The sequence below is a fragment of the Ischnura elegans genome, chromosome X (assembly GCF_921293095.1).
Source record: "Ischnura elegans chromosome X, ioIscEleg1.1, whole genome shotgun sequence".
In the NCBI taxonomy this organism is placed as follows: domain Eukaryota; kingdom Metazoa; phylum Arthropoda; class Insecta; order Odonata; family Coenagrionidae; genus Ischnura; species Ischnura elegans.
In genome coordinates, this window is record NC_060259.1 from 66,074,147 (window position 1) to 66,096,528 (window position 22,382).

General features: G+C 34.3%; 4 long non-coding RNA genes across 4 annotated transcripts in view; 3 read left to right on the forward strand and 1 right to left on the reverse strand.

The window, feature by feature from the left end:
- Nucleotides 1-471: 471 nt before the first annotated feature.
- The window catches only part of LOC124171725, a 51,516-nt gene continuing 29,605 nt past the window's right edge, over nt 472-22,382 (reverse strand). Inside the window, exon 4 of the long non-coding RNA XR_006867928.1 lies at nt 472-1,091. This is a non-coding gene — a long non-coding RNA (uncharacterized LOC124171725). The remainder of the gene's footprint in view (nt 1,092-22,382) is intronic.
- Nucleotides 11,498-14,942, forward strand: LOC124171721. Its single transcript, XR_006867923.1, has 7 exons — nt 11,498-11,596; nt 11,826-11,985; nt 12,875-12,945; nt 13,146-13,311; nt 13,539-13,609; nt 13,811-13,977; nt 14,872-14,942. It is a non-coding gene; the product is annotated as an uncharacterized LOC124171721 (long non-coding RNA).
- Nucleotides 15,812-19,270, forward strand: LOC124171722. The gene is made up of 7 exons (XR_006867924.1): nt 15,812-15,972; nt 16,199-16,269; nt 16,470-16,634; nt 16,861-16,931; nt 17,798-17,964; nt 18,854-18,924; nt 19,125-19,270. It is a non-coding gene; the product is annotated as an uncharacterized LOC124171722 (long non-coding RNA).
- On the forward strand, nt 21,124-22,248 carry LOC124171724. Its single transcript, XR_006867927.1, has 4 exons — nt 21,124-21,284; nt 21,511-21,581; nt 21,782-21,946; nt 22,173-22,248. It is a non-coding gene; the product is annotated as an uncharacterized LOC124171724 (long non-coding RNA).

Sequence of the window (22,382 nt, forward strand, 5' to 3'; positions counted from 1 at the left end):
TTCTGATTATTCAACAATTTAATCATAATTATCCCTTAATAATTCCCTGCTTTTATTTTTAAATCAACAATGGACTGAACATGAAGAATGATTAAACTACAGAAATATTCAAACGATGTAAACGTTGATATCCCTTTCTGAGGATTTTGAATGCAATTATTAGATTAATCACATTGATCTGATTTATAAGCTGATGATATATTTTTCTTTCATACAATACCCCCAGCATTGTTGCCTAATCAACAACTATTCCTGAATTTCTGCATGGAGATATCTTAGGAAAATAATCAACAGCTGCCCATGAGGACTATACAAGAAATAAAGGAGTAGGAATTAACTTTCACTGGGGTAAGAAAATATCAATATCCTTACCATTTCATCAATTTTTATTTTTTTTACGAAGGTATTAAAGGCCTTGACTGAGACCCGCCTTAGCGAGACCTTTGGGCCACTTTTTGGCAATTGGCCTTGTTCTCCCGACTCATTTACAATCCTCCCCAATGCAAAAATCCATTATGAAGTGGTGATATTGTCAATTGTGTTTGCAAAGAAGCAATTTATTGCATTCTGCAATTGTTTATATTTAGAACTGAATTCTTTTTTTTTCTTATGTGCCTCAGCAATGTTTAAACAAAATTTTAGCATTACTATTAACAGAATTCTGGAGTTAGAATCTTAGTTCTGATTGATAATTAACTTTGATAAAAAAACACTGTAAATTTTGCAATGCTAAAAAATGTTAGTTATTTTTGTAAAATTGTAAATTATTGAAAAATAATAAAATGCAACATTTTGTTTAAAAAACTGGTAAATCAATTAGGTGACTGTCAAATAGTGCCAATACAGGGTTATAGGGTGTGGGGAATAGCCAAGTGGCCGGTTGATTTAGGTTCCAAATCAAAGGGACAAGAATACCTGGACAACTCCTGCCCAAAAAAGAGCTCCGTGTGGAGAAATTCAAAATATTCTTATGCTGCTCGTAGTGCAAAAACTTTTTCCACTTGTAGGTGCCAGCAGGAAAGGGTAAATTTTCTTCCTGCATTCATTGTTTTTTTCGTCTATTCCCTTCAAAGCGATAGATCGATGTTCCACTGTAAATAGAAGAAGGAAATTTATCAGTTAGAAGTGGGACGTGACAGTGCAGAGTAGAATTCTCCCTGACTTCCGAGTTGTAAACATTGCTCTCCATTCCCCAGTGTTGCAAAATGTAATACGTGGAGATCGCACAGCATTAGTTTCTAACGTTTGTTTAAGATTGAGCTTTCTTTACTTTCATTGGCCAGGAATAATGGTCTACCACAAAGATTTCATAAGAAATGAAAGATTTTTATATGTCATAAATCAGTGCTAAGTAAAAGTATATGACTAAATGTCCTAAAAAATAATGTGCAATTGTTTTCCTAAAAAGTATACTCCAACACCATATCTCGATTTCAAAGTCTTTGATACTGCGTGAACATTGTGTAAAATCTAAGTTTTACTGTAATTGGGGTCAACAGCTTTTAGGAGCAACTACGTATTGAGCTTTGTCATGCAGGACTCTCTCTGACTTCTGTTTAATGTATTTTAAAATTTGCTGGGCATTTAGCATAGACTATCATCGGGACTGATACTTTTCCTTCCCACAATCTAAACTTGATATTACCCTGAAACGTGAAATCGAGAGTTGACTGTATTGAAAAAACATTACCAAAGGAATTCTTTCAATTTACCGTACTTGCACGAATCTAAGACGAGGTTTTTTTCCCTCATAACTCCTGCAGAAAAGAGGGTTGGTCTTACAATCGGATGCAAAATTCTCGACATCAATCGAGTTGCATAATTTACGTCTGAAAAATTATGGACATCTGAGTTTGCCACCTGATAGCTATACAACGAAAAATCAACGTCAAAAATAGCTTAACAGTAATTTAGTATATTTAATTTTGCGTTCAAGTAAAAAAAAATTCCATTTTTGGGCAGCAGGCAAAGATTCGGCACGTGCTGATCAGTCGCCGGGTGCACTTCTGCGTGTCTGCGAGAATGCCTGCTTTACCCTGGGTTCGGCTCCATTCAAGTTAAAGCTCGATCAACTCACAAAATGCTCGTGTGATTGGTTTCAATTTACCTAAATTGTAACGTTAATGCCTCAATGCCGTCGCGGAATAAACTGCTACAAAGTCGTTCCATTTTTCTCAGAGCAACGGTAAGAAGGCAACATGATTTGCCTCTGATTAGAGAGATCGATTCAGTTGTGATTCAGTGCCTTTCAGAGTATTACGATGGTAGAGAAAAGAAGTTATTACACTGCCACTTTCAAAAGAAAAGTTATGCAGTGGAACCCCGATCTATATCGTACCCGTATAGATCATTTTCCCGCATTCATCGTTCGCTGTTTCTGGTCCCAAATAAAGTTCCATATAGACAATGTAATTTTTTCCCGCACCTCCAAAGTATTGTTTTCTCGCATTGATAGTTTGAAGATCGTGGTCCTGACGTATAATTTTCCCGCATCCAACTTTTGACGAAAATGAGACGAAATAAATACATTGTGTCATTATGGCTAATAATGACAGGCACATAGATTAAATCTTCCCCATGAAATGAAACTACCATTGGGATAGGCTCAAAGCCGTGGGGTAGTAACATAAGCGCATTTCCCAAGATCCGCTATCCCCCTCCATTCAGCACTCGCCTCCCCCCTCTGACGCTTTCCTCTTCTCCAAAATCAAAATAAGGTCCCAGCTAGCACAGGGATCGAATTACGAAGACCTTAGCTTCGAAAAAAATATCAAGTTACACGAGAACAATATAAACGCGTTTCACGCCCCCCCTTTTCTCACCCACTGACCTTTTTCAGCCTACCTGCTTCAAAGTTCCCAGTTTCTGGAGGTCAACCGCTGCATGAAACACCTATTAGCTCAAAAGGCGTCTAACAATGAATTTCGGTAATTGGTATCATACTTTTATTAGGCTGGAATATTTGCAATGTGCTCGTAATTAAAGAAAGAACGAGACCAAACACGACGTATTTCTAACGTTATTTAAGCAAGGAACTAGTTGGAAAAATACCATGGTGATTTTTGCCGAAACTCGATATCCTCGTAGCTGAGCTTCTCGGCAGTTAATGCCGCATTTTTTTCCGAAAACAGGATATCAGGTTATTATCAGTTATCAATTTACGGGTTATACCATAAGTCTCACTTGTCAGAGTTACTGACGAAGGGATATCTTCTCAGGATATTTTGTTCCTCCATACTAACAATCCGAATTCATCCGCCCATCTGGCGCTACGCTAATTAGAAAAGAATGGGTAAGTTGCCTTATCTTTGGGACAAAAAATTTTATAGCGCAGTCATATGGTCATGCTTCACCCTCTGCAGTATGCTCTGTGTACGCCGAACGCGATAGCATAGCTCGTGCGAGTGGTTCCCTACTTTCCACGGTGGCTTGCCTTCATACCACCGAGTGTTTTCCGTGTGGGTTAATAAAGTCAGGTTTCATTTTCACTAGTTTAATTTTATTCGTCTTCGGACCATGGCCCCTCCGAAGAAATTATTAGTCGAATCAACAATAAGACCTAAGTGTCTCGATAAAGTACCACTAATCCTGTCATTACGCGCCAAAAATCCTGCGTTTCCTGGGACAAAGGAAACCTAGCCAAACATTCCCGCATTGGGCATTCATTCATTATGAGGATAGTGCCACGAAGTTTTTATAAAGTAAGTGTAAATTTGGAAAAATCTCAGAATTTTTCCAATATGATATTTTTCGACTTATATCAATAATTTCAAGGAAAATAAATGATTTCTGCCTTTTTTCCCATTATTATCAGGTAATCCTACACTCATCTGCATGAGAAGGAACATATTTGCAAAGAAGAGAAGATAATACTAATCATGTAATTATTTGCCATTCAAAGGATTTAATGAAAATAAAACAATGAAAATGCGAACTCAGTTGTGAAGGAGAAAGAATACTTGTAAAAACAGGTGAGGATTGCTGATTATAGATTATTTGACAATTTTAACATAATTACTCCTTCATCATTTCCCATTATTATATTTGACCATCAATAATTCATTGAACGTGATGATTACATAACCTACTGAAACATCATAATGATGTTTAGAACGACTTTCCCTTTCTGAATTCTTTGCATTCCTTGGCTAAATTATTCATACTGATCAATCTTTACAACCTGATGTAATTTTTTCTTTTATACAACATTCCTAGGAATCAAGCCAATTCAGCAAGCATTCCTGGATTTATACTTTGGCATATCTAGGCAAAAAACCAACAGCTGCTCAAGAGGGATGTAAGAGTAATAAAGGCGAAAGAAACTCATTTTATTCAGGTAAGAAAAGTGATAATCACTAAGACCACGGTTTCATCAATTTGTTATTTTTTAATGCAATGATTCACGATCAAGATAATTACTGTATAAGGACTAAACAAAAATATTTACAGTTCACCTATTTCCTAATTCGCTAGGGGTGCTTTTTGACAAACGTAGCAACATTGTACAGTAGACGGAAACCTTCTGAATGAGAGGGATATGGGCTCAGCAGCCTTGAAAACACCGTCACAGCAAGTAAGTAAGGGAGCCCTTGACATTGTGTCCAGCCACCTTGGTGCCTGTTCTGTCTTAAGGTTGGTGCGTGGAGTGATTCAATTTTCTTCATACCCGTGGTTTCAAATCAGTTGAAACTCATCAACAACTTGTTCCTTTGTTTTGAGAGGGTGCAGTGAGTGAGTCAATGGTGAGGAGATGGGTTTGTGAATTTAAGGCGGGAGGACAATCACTTGAGGAGGCAAGTGGAAGGGGCCAACCCTCAGTTGTCACAGACGAACATGCAGTGAAAGTCCACATTGTTGGTTGTGAAGATTGTCGTTCCGGTATGGACGATTGCTATGAGTGTTTCCTTGAGATCTTGCGTTCAATATTTCATGCCATTGCCTCAGAAAAACTCTATTTTCAAAACTTTGGGATCGACGGGTTCCGAGAGAGCTGATGCCCAAACACAAGTCACAACAAGTGGTTGCAGCTTGTGAATTTTTGGGCCACAACAGAATGGATGGGGATACTTTTTTCAAGTCCATAGTCACTGGAGATGAAACCTGGGTGTCACACCCCCGAGAACAAAAGGAATCCATGTACTGAAATCACACCACCTCCCTAAGTGCGAAAAAAATTCAAAGTTGTCCATTCCACCAGGAAGATCATGGCCTCTGTTTTCCGGGACCAAAAAGGGAACCTCCCGATTGATTTCTTGCCTCAAGGAGAAACAATTACAGTGGAACCTCGATTTATCGTTTTTCAGGGGGATGGATGAAAAAAACAATGAATGCGGGAAAATGATCAATGCGGGAATGTTGTCCGGGCTGCCTATGTCCCAGGAAACGCTGGATTTTTGCGAATTATGACATTCATTAATGGATTCAAAAAAGATTTTAGCTGATTACAGGAATATTATTACTTTATCGAAACACTTAGGTCATATTGTTGGTTCAGATTATATATCTTTCAAATATCCTAAAGGAACCTTACCTTGCTAAAAAATGTTTCACTCCACTCGGAATTTTCACTGCTATTTCACTGTAAAAATTCTTATCCATCAAATGCCATTTCAAGTACACGTATTTACGAGAGAAATGTGCGTGTTATGCCTCAAACAACTGATTTCGCCGTCGCAGTGAATGGTTATGAGATGGATCAAGAAGGCCAAAAATAGTTTATTATTTGAAATGTTCCTTTCTTGCAATTTAATTTTTAATATGATTGAGGCAATGCGGCGTTAATCGTCAGCGGCACGCCCACCTGATCCTCGGCTTCATCCCACTTCTTGTTTTCACCAGGGATCTCGCTCTACCCCCACCCCTGCCATCATGTACTAGCGGACATACCGAGCCGTGCTGTAATATTCACGCATTTCTAGCCCGGATTCTTTTCTTCGTCTTCAATTATTTTCAGCCCATCTTTTAAAGTTCTCACTTGTGTCTTCGGAAGGGCCATAGTCCAAAGACGAATAATAATAAAACTTATAAAAATGAAACCGGACTCCATTGAACCCACACGGAAAACACTCGCTGGTTTTAAGTCAACCCACCCCGGAAAGTACGGAACCACTCGTACGAGGTGAAGTTCGGCACTAATGCTATCGCGTAAGGCGTAGGCAGAGCTTACAGCAGAGGGTGAAGCATGACCATATGACTGCGCAGTGAAATTTTTTATCCTATAGAGAAGGCAACTTACCCACTCATTTCTAACAGTAAGTAGCGTAGCTCTAGATGAGCAGATGAATTCAGATTGCTAGTAGGGAGAAACAAAATATCCTGAGAAGACATCGCTTCGTTAGCAACTCAGACAAGTGAGAATTGTAGCATAACTCGTAAATTGTAACCAGATTCCCTGTTTTCGAAAAAAAATCCGCATCAACTGCCGTGAAGCATCTAGCGTGACTATCAGCTGTGAGGATATCGATATTCGCCAGAAATCACCATCGTATTATTCCAACTATTTCCTTGCTTAAAATGGTTAAATAATGTTAGATATACGTCGTGTTTGGTATCATTCTTTTTTGAATTACGTGCACATCACTAATATCTCAATCTAATAAAAGTATAATACCAATGGCCGAAATTCATTGCTAGACACCTTTTGGGCTAATAGGTGATCCATGCAGCAGTCGACCTCCAGAAACTGGGAACTTTGAAGCAGTTAGGCTAAAAAAGGTCAGTGGGTGAGAAAAGGGGGGGGCGCAAAACACGTTTCCATTGTTTCGTGTAACTTGATATTTTTTTCGAAGTTAAGGTCTTCGTAATACAATCCCTGCGCGAGCTGAGACCTTTTTTTTTTTTTCGGAGAAGAGGAAAGCTTCAGACGGGGAGAGACGAGTTCTGAATGGAGGGGGATACCGGATCCTGGGAAATGCGCTAATGTAACTATCCCACGGCACTCAGCTTCTCCCTATTGTATTTCAATCTCCTGGGGATGATTCAAACTATGTCTCTGTCGTCATTAGCCATAAATAACACGTTGTAAACACTTCGTCTTATTTTTGTCAAACAATGGATACGGGAAAATTATACGACGGGACCACGATCTTCAAACGATCAATGTGGGAATACGATACTTCGGGGAACGATTGATGCAGGAAAAAATTACATTGTCTTTATGGAACTTAATTTGGGACCAGGAGCGGCGAACGATGAATGCGGGAAAACGATCAATGCGGGAACGATAGATCGGGGTTCCACTGTAATGCCTCCCTGCATTGTGATACCTTGAAATACCTTCGTTGGGCCATCCAAAACAAGAAAAGAGGAATGCTGACCTATGTGTGAGCCTTCTCCACGTCTACGCACTGCTTCATGTGGCTCGATTCACTACAGAACTTGTGGATCACTTCATTTGGGATGTTTGCACCCATCCACCTTACAGTCCCGACTAGGTCTTTTCAGTATTTCATCCGTTCACCAAAATGAAGGTAGGATTAGCTGGAGAATGTTTCACAAATGATGAGGAAGTAAAAGAAGCAGTCACCAACTGACCAAGGTGGTGGTAGGAAGCTTCTTTGAGGTGGGGATTTCAAAGCTTAATGCTCTGAATACGATGCGCACTGAGGTCTCTGGAGATTATGTGGATAAATAATACATATGGTCAAAACCTTTTCCTGCAAGACTTCCTTGGTTTAAAAAAGAAAAATAGAATGGAATTTTCTAGATGACCCTCGTATGAGAATGAAATTAAATATTCTGACCACGAGGTGGTTGAATACACAGGGAAAATAAAGTGAATGTCTGAAACAATAAAACCATGGTTTTCTGAAGATAGTAGAAAACCAGTTCAAAAGAGGTGTCAAGCCAAAAATACTTCTCAGCTAACACTCCAGACAAAATGCAGAACAATATCTTACACAATAGAGAAGTAGACAGTAGGCATTTAGCTCCAGAGAGAGGACATGTTAAAGACCAGAGCGAAAAGCAGAAGAAGACAGAGCTCAAAAAGATATCAAGGAGTTTTTCTCCAGTCAGAATCCTCAAAGGTTAAACATCAATGAGATTTGGAATAAGGGACAATGAAAGTGATACAACCTCTAACAGAAAAGTGTTTCTACATGTATGTGGAAAATAATTTGAAACCCTTCTAAATGCAGATGGAATGGATAACCGAGTGGAAGCGGAGAAACAACAAAACATACAACAGATACCACCAGAAGTGACAGTACCAACCTTGAAAGAAGTGGAAGATGCATTCAAATCCTTCAACAATAACTCAGCCACAGGAAAAGATGGCTGGTCAAATGGAAAAACGTATAAAAAATCGGTCTGATAATACAACTCTTGCCCGACAACACTGTGCAAGGTAGGATCCTATTTGTTGAATGAGCTTATAGTGACGTGACAAAGGAAAAAATGTCCCTTGACTGACACTTATCGTGATGCAAATATGATTATAATCTCAAAATGTAGCCATTCTATTACAAATGTTGAATTCAAGCAGATGGGTGATTTCGTAAGAAAGCAGCTGTGATCATAAAAAAGGTAGCTAAGCTATTCTTGGTAAAATCAAACCTAACGCCATTTTTCTACTCTGAGTTGACCCTATACTATACCACCCATTTGTATTTATTTCCACCTACTGTATCACTTCCGCCTTTATTGTTTCAATTCATCAATGATTATACATTTTAATCTGAATTCTTTACTGTGAAGAACATTACAGATACTTCTGAGGTGAACACATTTAAGCAATGAGTGGGAGAAAATTCACCATATTCATTTAGAATATTGAAAACTAGTATTTGTACCCGTATATCATACTCACAGAGTTTTATTCATTGTCTGTCATTGCAGCAATATCAACCATACAACATGCGAAGGAGTTCAGAAATCAAGGAACAATTAATGACCCTAATTGCACAAATTAATCATGAGAATGCCACAAAGAATATTAAAAAGTTTTCACGAAGAACCATGACAAAAACTGATGAAACTAGCAAAATGGATGAGGGCATTATTACAGCTTTTGGTAAGTTCTGCTAAGTTCACAATAATGTACTTGTTCTTAGGGATTTGTTTTGATCTTGAAAGATGAATCATAAAATTCTCTTTTTAACAAGTCATCATGCTAGATCATTTCTGTTACAGTTAGCTATTCTTGGAAAAGCTTTCTTTTAAAGAATGGTTTTTGGGAATCAGGATTTTTAGGTAATCACGCATGACGATGGTATAGCAAACACTCAAATATGTTTTCGTTGTATTGGACACGGTACCAGCTTAAACCTCCCTCCACAACCTTGATCATTGTGAGTCCTCGCGTGTGTAGGCCAAAAACTTGTGATTGCATATTTCAGCCAACAAGTTAGGCACCTGGACAATTAATAGGCAAGTGTATAATCCTTTGACTTTTTCTTTTATCCAGTCAAGAGGTGTGCCTACCCGGCAGGATGTTTTATCACAGAAGTAGATGTTCAACCCTCATCCATCCATCATCCAGTAATAGTTCATCCTTCCCAAAGAGATATTAAATTAGCCTTCAGGCTTTTCCACAGTTTTTACTGTGGACAGTCAGAGATTAGTGACGGTCAACTTGAAAATATTTATGCATTAGAGGCAGTTGCAAATAAAATATTTGACAAGGGTTTGGCAACAAAGAAAATTCAAAGATGAAGACCATTTACATTTGTTCTCTATTACCAATCCTTTTCCTTCCTTCCCACACTGATCAAATTTTGCTGTATGTGCCATGTGTTCGAATATTTCATTCATACATGCAATTACATGTAATGCAATTTTTTCATCCAAAATGAGATATTTCATAAAAAAAGAAAGTTTTTTACATGTCCCCCATAAATCAGTGCTCAATAAATTTACAGGAAAAGGTTTTCTAAAAAATATAGCGCAATCGTTATCTTAAAAAGTTTACTCCACCTCAATGCCACATCTTGATTTCGCAGACTTTCATTTTACACAGCGCTCATATTTTGGTCCCCCCAACTACTTAAAATCAAATTTTTCTGTACACTGGCTTAAATGCTGAAAGCACTGGGATGGGATTCACTAGGACGGAGAAGAAAAATGAATAGTTTTTGCCTACTCTAATGTTCACATAAGGGGGAAAAGGCATGGGGGGAAACTGTGAAATAAGATTGAAAATCCCAGCTTTATAGATAGGAAACATCACCAATACAAGTTGAAATACCGGCCTTTAAGGACTTAAGTAAAAAAGTTCTCATACCTCAACAGGAAGATTAATGATTGGAATACACTCCGTGTGGAACAGTTTTAACCCTATCCTAGCGACATGAATATTTTCAAGAAGAGCGGTAAAAACTTATCTTGGAAAATTAATCCCATTGCTATTTTAAATTTTTAATTACACTGATCTAGTTTCATTTGCCCAATTTTCATTAAGTAATAAATGTTACAACCTGGCAAATAGCCAACTTGTTACTTGAATAATGCAATAATTAATAATTTAGCATAGACTATCATGAGGACTGATTGTTTTCCTTTGCATAATTGAATTTTCATAATACTCCGAACTGTGAATTCGAGTTTACTGTAATGAATAAACATTATCCAAGGAATTCTTTCAATTAATAATCATGAGGGAATATCACAAAAAAATCAGATCAATGAAAACAACAAAATAACCGCTCATTTGTCTTCCACATCACATCATATTTTACCTATTTATTTAATTAAATACAGCCAGGTGGAATTTTAACAACTTCAAATATAATATTTCACCCTTTCTTAAAGTTTGCTTTGAGTTAACAATTCATTTCATAAAAAAAGATAGCAAAAATTAACAACCTATAGCCTTTTCACATTCAACTTTTTCCCACTTTTAGAAGTAGTAAATATTTTTCAAAAATTATTTTACTCTACACAACATTTTTTTACAATGGTTCATGCAAATGATGATTCAATCTTTGAATTTTTGCTCACCAACAAGAAAATTCAAATGATATTTTAGTAAGAGTTGATTAAATCATTCACGATGCATGCCTTCCGTGATATTCGACTTGCAAGCTAGGTGATGCTCCAGCTAGGTGATAAACCAGCTCATAAAAGATAACGCCAGCAAATAAAGTGTTCTAAGCAAATCTTAAAAGAAATGAGTAAAGGAAAAATTAATATTATTACCAATTATTTTTTTACCTGCTAGGATAACGCAAAGGACTTGAGGAAACCAGAGATAGCCAAAATCAAATGGAAGGCCATTATAACCAACTATGAGTAAGTTTTTGCAAACACAGTTGTGAGTCAATAGTTATTTCATTATGCCATGAAATGAATCGAATGATGAAAAAAAAGTAATGAAAGACAAATATATGATTAATATTCATCGTGCTGAAGAAATGTTCAACAGTTGTAATATGTGATTCACGATGAAAGATTATTTTAATAAAGTTATGACCTATTTATTGTTTTTACAGAGATGGAACATTTGCATACCTTCGGTAAAGATGAATATTCCTTGAGAATCTTGCTATATCGGCAATCATCCATGGATTTCAACAATGACATAACTGGTGGAAACTGTAAACGGTTGACTAACAGAGTTACAGAAGAAATTGAATAGCAGGAATCACATTTGATTCAGGTAAATTATAATGTGATTTTTTACTTACTGCGTTAAAATATTACTTTGCTCTGATACAATTACATGGGACCTTTTCTTTTTTGGCATTGGAGGAAATTCACATTATTTCTCTTAATACACCATATCATAAAAGGTAACGCCATCAACTAAAGTTTTCTAAGCAAATCTCAAAAGAAATGAGTAAAGGAAAAATTAATATTATTACAAATTATGTTTTTTTAACTGCTAGGATTATGCAGACGACTTCAGGAAACCAGAGATAGCCAAAATCAAATCGAATTCGGCAATCAACCATGGATTTCAACAATGACATAACTGGTGGAAACTGTAAACGGTTGACTAACAGAGTTACAGAAGAAATTGAATAGCAGGAATCACATTTGATTCAGGTAAATTATAATGTGATTTTTTACTTATTGCATTAAAATATTACTTTGCTTTGATACAATTACATGGGACGATTTCATTTTGGCATTGGAGGAAATTTACATTATTTCTTTTAATAAACCAGCTCATAAAAGGTAACGCCATCAACTAAAGTTTTCTAAGCGAATCTCTTAAGAAATGAGTAAAGGAAAAATTAATATTATTACCAATTATTTTTTTACCTGCTAGGATAAGGCAAAGGACTTGAGGAAAACAGAGATAGCCAAAATCAAATGGAAGGCCATTATAACCAACTATAAGTAAGTTTTTGCAAACACAGTTGTGAGTTAATAGTTATTTCATTATGCCATGAAATGAATCGAATGATGAAAAAAAAGTAATGAAAGACAAATATATGATTAATATTGATCGTGCTGAAGAAATGTTCAACAGTTGTAATATGTGATTCACGATGAAAGATTATTTTAATAAAGTTATGACCTATTTATTGTTTTTACAGAGATGGACCATTTGCATACCTTCGGTAAAGATGAATATTCCTTGAGAATATTGCTGAATCGGCAATCCTCCCTGGATTTAAAAATGACATACCTAGTGGAAACTGTAGACGGTTGACTAACAGAGTTACAGAAGAAATTGAATAGCAGGAATCGCACTTGATTCAGGTAAATTATTCTGTGATTTTTTACTTACTGCATTAAAATATTACTTTGCTCTGATACAATTACATGGGACGATTTCATTTTGGCATTGGAGGAAATTCACATTATTTCTTTTAATAAACCAGCTCATAAAAGGTAACGCCATCAACTAAAGTTTTCTAAGCGAATCTCTAAAGAAATGAGTAAAGGAAAAATTAATATTATTACCAATTATTTTTTTACCTGCTAGGATTACGCAAACGACTTGAGGAAACCAGAGATAGCCAAAATCAAATGGAAGGCCATTATAACCAACTATAAGTAAGTTTTTGCAAACACAGTTGTGAGTTAATAGTTATTTCATTATGCCATGAAATGAATCGAATGATGAAAAAAAAGTAATGAAAGACAAATATATGATTAATATTCATCGTGCTGAAGAAATGTTCAACAGTAGTAATATGTGATTCAAGATGAAAGATTATTTTATTAAAGTTATGACCTATTTATTGTTTTTACAGTGATGGACCATTTGCATACCTTCGGTAAAGATGAATATTCCTTTAGCATATTGCTGAATTGGCAATCCTCCCTGGATTTAAAAATGACATAACTTGTGGAAACTATAGACGGTGGACAAACAGAGTTACAGAAGAAATTGAATAGCAGGAATCACTATTGATTCAGGTAAATTATAATGTGAATTTTTACTTAATGCGTTAAAATATTACTTTGCTTTGATACAATTACATGGGACGATTTCATTTTGGCATTGGAGGAAATTCTCATTATTTCTCTTAATACACCATCTCATAAAAGGTAACGCCATCAACTAAAGTTTTCTAAGCAAATCTCAAAAGAAATGAGTAAAGGAAAAATTAATATTATTACCAATTATGTTTTTTACCTGCTAGGATTATGCAGACGACTTCAGGAAACCAGAGATAGCCAAAATCAAATCGAAGGCCTTTATAACCAACTATAAGTAAGTTCCTTCTAACACAGTTGTGAGTTAATAGTTAATTCATAATGTCATGTATTGAATCCTATGATGAAAAAAAGTAATGAACTGCAAGAATATATGATTAAAGTTGGTCTACCTGAAGGAATTTTCAACAGTTGTAATATATGATTCATGATGAAAGATTAATTTGATATAGTTATGACCTATTCATGGTTTTTACAGTGAAGGACCATTTGCCTACATTTGGAAAAGATGAATATTGCTTGAAAATCTTGCTTAATCGGCAATCATCCATGGATTTCAACAATGACATAACTGGTGGAAACTGTAAACGGTTGACTAACAGAGTTGCAGAAGAAATTGAATAGCAGGAATCGCACTTGATTCAGGTAAATTATTCTGTGATTTTTTACTTACTGCATTAAAATATTTCTTTGCTTTGATACAATTACATGGGACGATTTCATTTTGGCATTGGAGGAAATTTACATTATTTCTCTTAATACACCATCTCATAAAAGGTAACGCCATCAACTAAACTTTTCTAAGCAACTCTCAAAAGAAATGAGTAAAGGAAAAATAAATATTATTACCAATTATGTTTATCACCTGCTAGGATTCTGCAGACGACTTCAGGAAACCAGAGATAGCCAAAATCAAATGGAAGGCCATTATAACCAAATATAAGTAAGTTTCTTCTAACACAGTTGTGAGTTAATAGTTACTTCATAATGTCATGTATTGAATCCTATGATGAAAAAAAAGTAATGAACTGCAAGAAAATATGATTAAAGTTGGTATACCTGAAGGAATTTTCAACAGTTGTAATATATAATTCATAATGAAAGATTAATTTGATAAAGTTATGACCTATTTAATGGTTTTTACAGTGAAGGACCATTTGCCTACATTTGGAAAAGATGAATATTGCTTGAAAATCTTGCTTAATCGGCAATCACCCATGGATTTCAACAATGACATACCTAGTTGAAACTGTAGACGGTTGACTAACAGAGTTACAGAAGAAATTGAATGGCAGGAATCGCACTTGATTCATGTAAATTATTCTGTGATTTTTTACTTACTGCGTTAAAATATTACTTTGCTTTGATACAATTACATGGGGCGATTTCATTTTGGCATTGGAGGAAATTTACATTATTTCTTTTAATAAACCAGCTCATAAAAGGTAACGCCATCAACTAAAGTTTTCTAAGCGAATCTCTAAAGAAATGAGTAAAGGAAAAATTAATATTACTACCATTTATTTTTTTACCTGCTAGGATAACGCAAAGGACTTGAGGAAAACAGAGATAGCCAAAATCAAATGGAAGGCCATTATAACCAACTATAAGTAAGTTTTTGCAAACACAGTTGTGAGTTAATAGTTATTTCATTATGCCATGAAATGAGTCGAATGATGAAAAAAAAGTAATGAAAGACAAATATATGATTAATATTGATCGTGCTGAAGAAATGTTCAACAGTTGTAATATGTGATTCACGATGAAAGATTATTTTAATAAAGTTATGACCTATTTATTGTTTTTACAGAGATGGACCATTTGCATACCTTCGCTAAAGATGAATATTCCTTGAGAATATTGCTGAATCGGCAATCCTCCCTGGATTTAAAATTACATAACTTGTGGAAACTGTAGACGGTTGACTAACAGAGTTACAGAAGAAATTGAATAGCAGGAATCGCACTTGATTCAGGTAAATTATTCTGTGATTTTTTACTTACTGCGTTAAAATATTACTTTGCTCTGATACAATTACATGGGACGATTTCATTTTGGCATTGGAGGAAATTCACATTATTTCTTTTAATAAACCAGCTCATAAAAGGTAACGCCATCAACTAAAGTTTTCTAAGCGAATCTCTAAAGAAATGAGTAAAGGAAAAATTAATATTATTACCAATTATTTTTTTACCTGCTAGGATTACGCAAACGACTTGAGGAAACCAGAGATAGCCAAAATCAAATGGAAGGCCATTATAACCAACTATAAGTAAGTTTTTGCAAACACAGTTGTGAGTTAATAGTTAATTCATAATGTCATGTATTGAATCCTATGATGAAAAAAAGTAATGAACTGCAAGAATATATGATTAAAGTTGGTCTACCTGAAGGAATTTTCAACAGTTGTAATATATGATTCATGATGAAAGATTAATTTGATATAGTTATGACCTATTTATGGTTTTTACAGTGAAGGACCATTTGCCTACATTTGGAAAAGATGAATATTGCATGAGAATCTTGCTGAATCGGCAATCATCCATGGATTTCAACAATGACATAACTGGTGGAAACTGTAAACGGTTGACTAACAGAGTTGCAGAAGAAATTGAATAGCAGGAATCGCACTTGATTCAGGTAAATTATTCTGTGATTTTTTACTTACTGCATTAAAATATTTCTTTGCTTTGATACAATTACATGGGACGATTTCATTTTGGCATTGGAGGAAATTTACATTATTTCTTTTAATAAACCAGCTCAAAAAAGGTAACGCCATCAACTAAAGTTTTCTAAGCGAATCTCTAAAGAAATGAGTAAAGGAAAAATTAATATTACTACCATTTATTTTTTTACCTGCTAGGATAACGCAAAGGACTTGAGGAAAACAGAGATAGCCAAAATCAAATGGAAGGCCATTATAACCAACTATAAGTAAGTTTTTGCAAACACAGTTGTGAGTTAATAGTTATTTCATTATGCCATGAAATGAGTCGAATGATGAAAAAAAAGTAATGAAAGACAAATATATGATTAATATTGATCGTGCTGAAGAAATGTTCAACAGTTGTAATATGTGATTCACGATGAAAGATTATTTTAATAAAGTTATGACCTATTTATTGTTTTTACAGAGATGGACCATTTGCATACCTTCGGTAAAGATGAATATTCCTTGAGAATATTGCTGAATCGGCAATCCTCCCTGGATTTAAAATTACATAACTTGTGGAAACTGTAGACGGTTGACTAACAGAGTTACAGAAGAAATTGAATAGCAGGAATCGCACTTGATTCAGGTAAATTATTCTGTGATTTTTTACTTACTGCATTAAAATATTACTTTGCTCTGATACAATTACATGGGACGATTTCATTTTGGCATTGGAGGAAATTCACATTATTTCTTTTAATAAACCAGCTCATAAAAGGTAACGCCATCAACTAAAGTTTTCTAAGCGAATCTCTAAAGAAATGAGTAAAGGAAAAATTAATATTATTACCAATTATTTTTTTACCTGCTAGGATTACGCAAACGACTTGAGGAAACCAGAGATAGCCAAAATCAAATGGAAGGCCATTATAACCAACTATAAGTAAGTTTTTGCAAACACAGTTGTGAGTTAATAGTTATTTCATTATGCCATGAAATGAATCGAATGATGAAAAAAAAGTAATGAAAGACAAATATATGATTAATATTGATCGTGCTGAAGAAATGTTCAACAGTTGTAATATGTGATTCACGATGAAAGATTATTTTAATAAAGTTATGACCTATTTATTGTTTTTACAGAGATGGACCATTTGCATACCTTCGGTAAAGATGAATATTCCTTGAGAATATTGCTGAATCGGCAATCCTCCCTGGATTTAAAAATGACATAACTTGTGGAAACTATAGACGGTGGACAAACAGAGTTACAGAAGAAATTGAATAGCAGGATTCACTATTGATTCAGGTAAATTATAATGTGAATTTTTACTTACTGCGTTAAAATATTACTTTGCTTTGATACAATTACATGGGACGATTACATTTTGGCATTGGAGGAAATTCTCATTATTTCTCTTAATACACCATCTCATAAAAGGTAACGCCATCAACTAAAGTTTTCTAAGCAAATCTCAAAAGAAATGAGTAAAGGAGAAATTAATATTATTACCAATTATGTTTTTTACCTGCTAGGATTATGCAGACGACTTCAGGAAACCAGAGATAGGCAAAATCAAATCGAAGGCCTTTATAACCAACTATAAGTAAGTTCCTTCTAACACAGTTGTGAGTTAATAGTTACTTCATAATGTCATGCATTGAATCCTATGATGAAAAAAAAGTAATGAACTGCAAGAATATATGATTAAAGTTGGTCTACCTGAAGGAATTTTCAACAGTTGTAATATATGATTCATGATGAAAGATTAATTTTATATAGTTATGACCTATTTATGGTTTTTACAGTGAAGGACCATTTGCCTACATTTGGAAAAGATGAATATTGCTTGAGAATCTTGCTTAATCGGCAATCATCGATGGATTTCAACAATGACATAACTGGTGGAAACTGTAAACGGTTGACTAACAGAGTTACAGAAGAAATTGAATAGCAGGAATCGCACTTGATTCAGGTAAATTATTCTGTGATTTTTTACTTACTGCATTAAAATATTTCTTTGCTTTGATACAATTACATGGGACGATTTCATTTTGGCATTGGAGGAAATTTGCATTATTTGTTTTAATAAACCAGCTCATAAAAGGTAACGCCATCAACAAAAGTTTTCTAAGCGAATCTCTAAAGAAATGAGTAAAGGAAAAATTAATATTATTACCAATTATTTTTTTACCTGCTAGGATTACGCAAACGACTTGAGGAAACCAGAGATAGCCGAAATCAAATGGAAGGCCATTATAACCAACAATAAGTAAGTTTTTGCAAACACAGTTGTGAGTTAATAGTTATTTCATTTTGCCATGAAATGAGTCGAATGATGAAAAAAAAGTAATGAAAGACAAATATATGATTAATATTGATCGTACTGAGGAAATGTTCAACAGTTGTAATATGTGATTCACGATGAAAGATTATTTTAATAAAGTTATGACCTATTTATTGTTTTTACAGAGAAGGACCATTTGCATACCTTCGGTAAAGATGAATATTCCTTTAGAATATTGCTGAATTGGCAATCCTCCCTGGATTTAAAAATGACATAACTTGTGGAAACTATAGACGGTGGACAAACAGAGTTACAGAAGAAATTGAATAGCAGGAATCACTATTGATTCAGGTAAATTATTCTGTGATTTTTTACTTACTGCATTAAAATATTACTTTGCTCTGATACAATTACATGGGACGATTTCATTTTGGCATTGGAGGAAATTCACATTATTTCTTTTAATAAACCAGCTCATAAAAGGTAACGCCATCAACTAAAGTTTTCTAAGCGAATCTCTAAAGAAATGAGTAAAGGAAAAATTAATATTATTACCAATTATTTTTTTACCTGCTAGGATTACGCAAACGACTTGAGGAAACCAGAGATAGCCAAAATCAAATGGAAGGCCATTATAACCAACTATAAGTAAGTTTTTGCAAACACAGTTGTGAGTTAATAGTTATTTCATTATGCCATGAAATGAATCGAATGATGAAAAAAAAGTAATGAAAGACAAATATATGATTAATATTCATCGTGCTGAAGAAATGTTCAACAGTAGTAATATGTGATTCAAGATGAAAGATTATTTTATTAAAGTTATGACCTATTTATTGTTTTTACAGTGATGGACCATTTGCATACCTTCGGTAAAGATGAATATTCCTTTAGCATATTGCTGAATTGGCAATCCTCCCTGGATTTAAAAATGACATAACTTGTGGAAACTATAGACGGTGGACAAACAGAGTTACAGAAGAAATTGAATAGCAGGAATCACTATTGATTCAGGTAAATTATAATGTGAATTTTTACTTAATGCGTTAAAATATTACTTTGCTTTGATACAATTACATGGGACGATTTCATTTTGGCATTGGAGGAAATTCTCATTATTTCTCTTAATACACCATCTCATAAAAGGTAACGCCATCAACTAAAGTTTTCTAAGCAAATCTCAAAAGAAATGAGTAAAGGAGAAATTAATATTATTACCAATTATGTTTTTTACCTGCTAGGATTATGCAGACGACTTCAGGAAACCAGAGATAGGCAAAATCAAATCGAAGGCCTTTATAACCAACTATAAGTAAGTTCCTTCTAACACAGTTGTGAGTTAATAGTTACTTCATAATGTCATGCATTGAATCCTATGATGAAAAAAAAGTAATGAACTGCAAGAATATATGATTAAAGTTGGTCTACCTGAAGGAATTTTCAACAGTTGTAATATATGATTCATGATGAAAGATTAATTTTATATAGTTATGACCTATTTATGGTTTTTACAGTGAAGGACCATTTGCCTACATTTGGAAAAGATGAATATTGCTTGAGAATCTTGCTTAATCGGCAATCATCGATGGATTTCAACAATGACATACCTAGTTGAAACTGTAGACGGTTGACTAACAGAGTTACAGAAGAAATTGAATGGCAGGAATCGCACTTGATTCATGTAAATTATTCTGTGATTTTTTACTTACTGCGTTAAAATATTACTTTGCTTTGATACAATTACATGGGGCGATTTCATTTTGGCATTGGAGGAAATTTACATTATTTCTTTTAATAAACCAGCTCATAAAAGGTAACGCCATCAACTAAAGTTTTCTAAGCGAATCTCTAAAGAAATGAGTAAAGGAAAAATTAATATTACTACCATTTATTTTTTTACCTGCTAGGATAACGCAAAGGACTTGAGGAAAACAGAGATAGCCAAAATCAAATGGAAGGCCATTATAACCAACTATAAGTAAGTTTTTGCAAACACAGTTGTGAGTTAATAGTTATTTCATTATGCCATGAAATGAGTCGAATGATGAAAAAAAAGTAATGAAAGACAAATATATGATTAATATTGATCGTGCTGAAGAAATGTTCAACAGTTGTAATATGTGATTCACGATGAAAGATTATTTTAATAAAGTTATGACCTATTTATTGTTTTTACAGAGATGGACCATTTGCATACCTTCGCTAAAGATGAATATTCCTTGAGAATATTGCTGAATCGGCAATCCTCCCTGGATTTAAAATTACATAACTTGTGGAAACTGTAGACGGTTGACTAACAGAGTTACAGAAGAAATTGAATAGCAGGAATCGCACTTGATTCAGGTAAATTATTCTGTGATTTTTTACTTACTGCGTTAAAATATTACTTTGCTCTGATACAATTACATGGGACGATTTCATTTTGGCATTGGAGGAAATTCACATTATTTCTTTTAATAAACCAGCTCATAAAAGGTAACGCCATCAACTAAAGTTTTCTAAGCGAATCTCTAAAGAAATGAGTAAAGGAAAAATTAATATTATTACCAATTATTTTTTTACCTGCTAGGATTACGCAAACGACTTGAGGAAACCAGAGATAGCCAAAATCAAATGGAAGGCCATTATAACCAACTATAAGTAAGTTTTTGCAAACACAGTTGTGAGTTAATAGTTAATTCATAATGTCATGTATTGAATCCTATGATGAAAAAAAGTAATGAACTGCAAGAATATATGATTAAAGTTGGTCTACCTGAAGGAATTTTCAACAGTTGTAATATATGATTCATGATGAAAGATTAATTTGATATAGTTATGACCTATTTATGGTTTTTACAGTGAAGGACCATTTGCCTACATTTGGAAAAGATGAATATTGCATGAGAATCTTGCTGAATCGGCAATCATCCATGGATTTCAACAATGACATAACTGGTGGAAACTGTAAACGGTTGACTAACAGAGTTGCAGAAGAAATTGAATAGCAGGAATCGCACTTGATTCAGGTAAATTATTCTGTGATTTTTTACTTACTGCGTTAAAATATTACTTTGCTTTGATACAATTACATGGGGTGATTTCATTTTGGCATTGGAGGAAATTTACATTATTTCTTTTAATAAACCAGCTCATAAAAGGTAACGCCATCAACTAAAGTTTTCTAAGCGAATCTCTAAAGAAATGAGTAAAGGAAAAATTAATATTACTACCATTTATTTTTTTACCTGCTAGGATAACGCAAAGGACTTGAGGAAAACAGAGATAGCCAAAATCAAATGGAAGGCCATTATAACCAACTATAAGTAAGTTTTTGCAAACACAGTTGTGAGTTAATAGTTATTTCATTATGCCATGAAATGAGTCGAATGATGAAAAAAAAGTAATGAAAGACAAATATATGATTAATATTGATCGTGCTGAAGAAATGTTCAACAGTTGTAATATGTGATTCACGATGAAAGATTATTTTAATAAAGTTATGACCTATTTATTGTTTTTACAGAGATGGACCATTTGCATACCTTCGCTAAAGATGAATATTCCTTGAGAATATTGCTGAATCGGCAATCCTCCCTGGATTTAAAATTACATAACTTGTGGAAACTGTAGACGGTTGACTAACAGAGTTACAGAAGAAATTGAATAGCAGGAATCGCACTTGATTCAGGTAAATTATTCTGTGATTTTTTACTTACTGCGTTAAAATATTACTTTGCTCTGATACAATTACATGGGACGATTTCATTTTGGCATTGGAGGAAATTCACATTATTTCTTTTAATAAACCAGCTCATAAAAGGTAACGCCATCAACTAAAGTTTTCTAAGCGAATCTCTAAAGAAATGAGTAAAGGAAAAATTAATATTATTACCAATTATTTTTTTACCTGCTAGGATTACGCAAACGACTTGAGGAAACCAGAGATAGCCAAAATCAAATGGAAGGCCATTATAACCAACTATAAGTAAGTTTTTGCAAACACAGTTGTGAGTTAATAGTTAATTCATAATGTCATGTATTGAATCCTATGATGAAAAAAAGTAATGAACTGCAAGAATATATGATTAAAGTTGGTCTACCTGAAGGAATTTTCAACAGTTGTA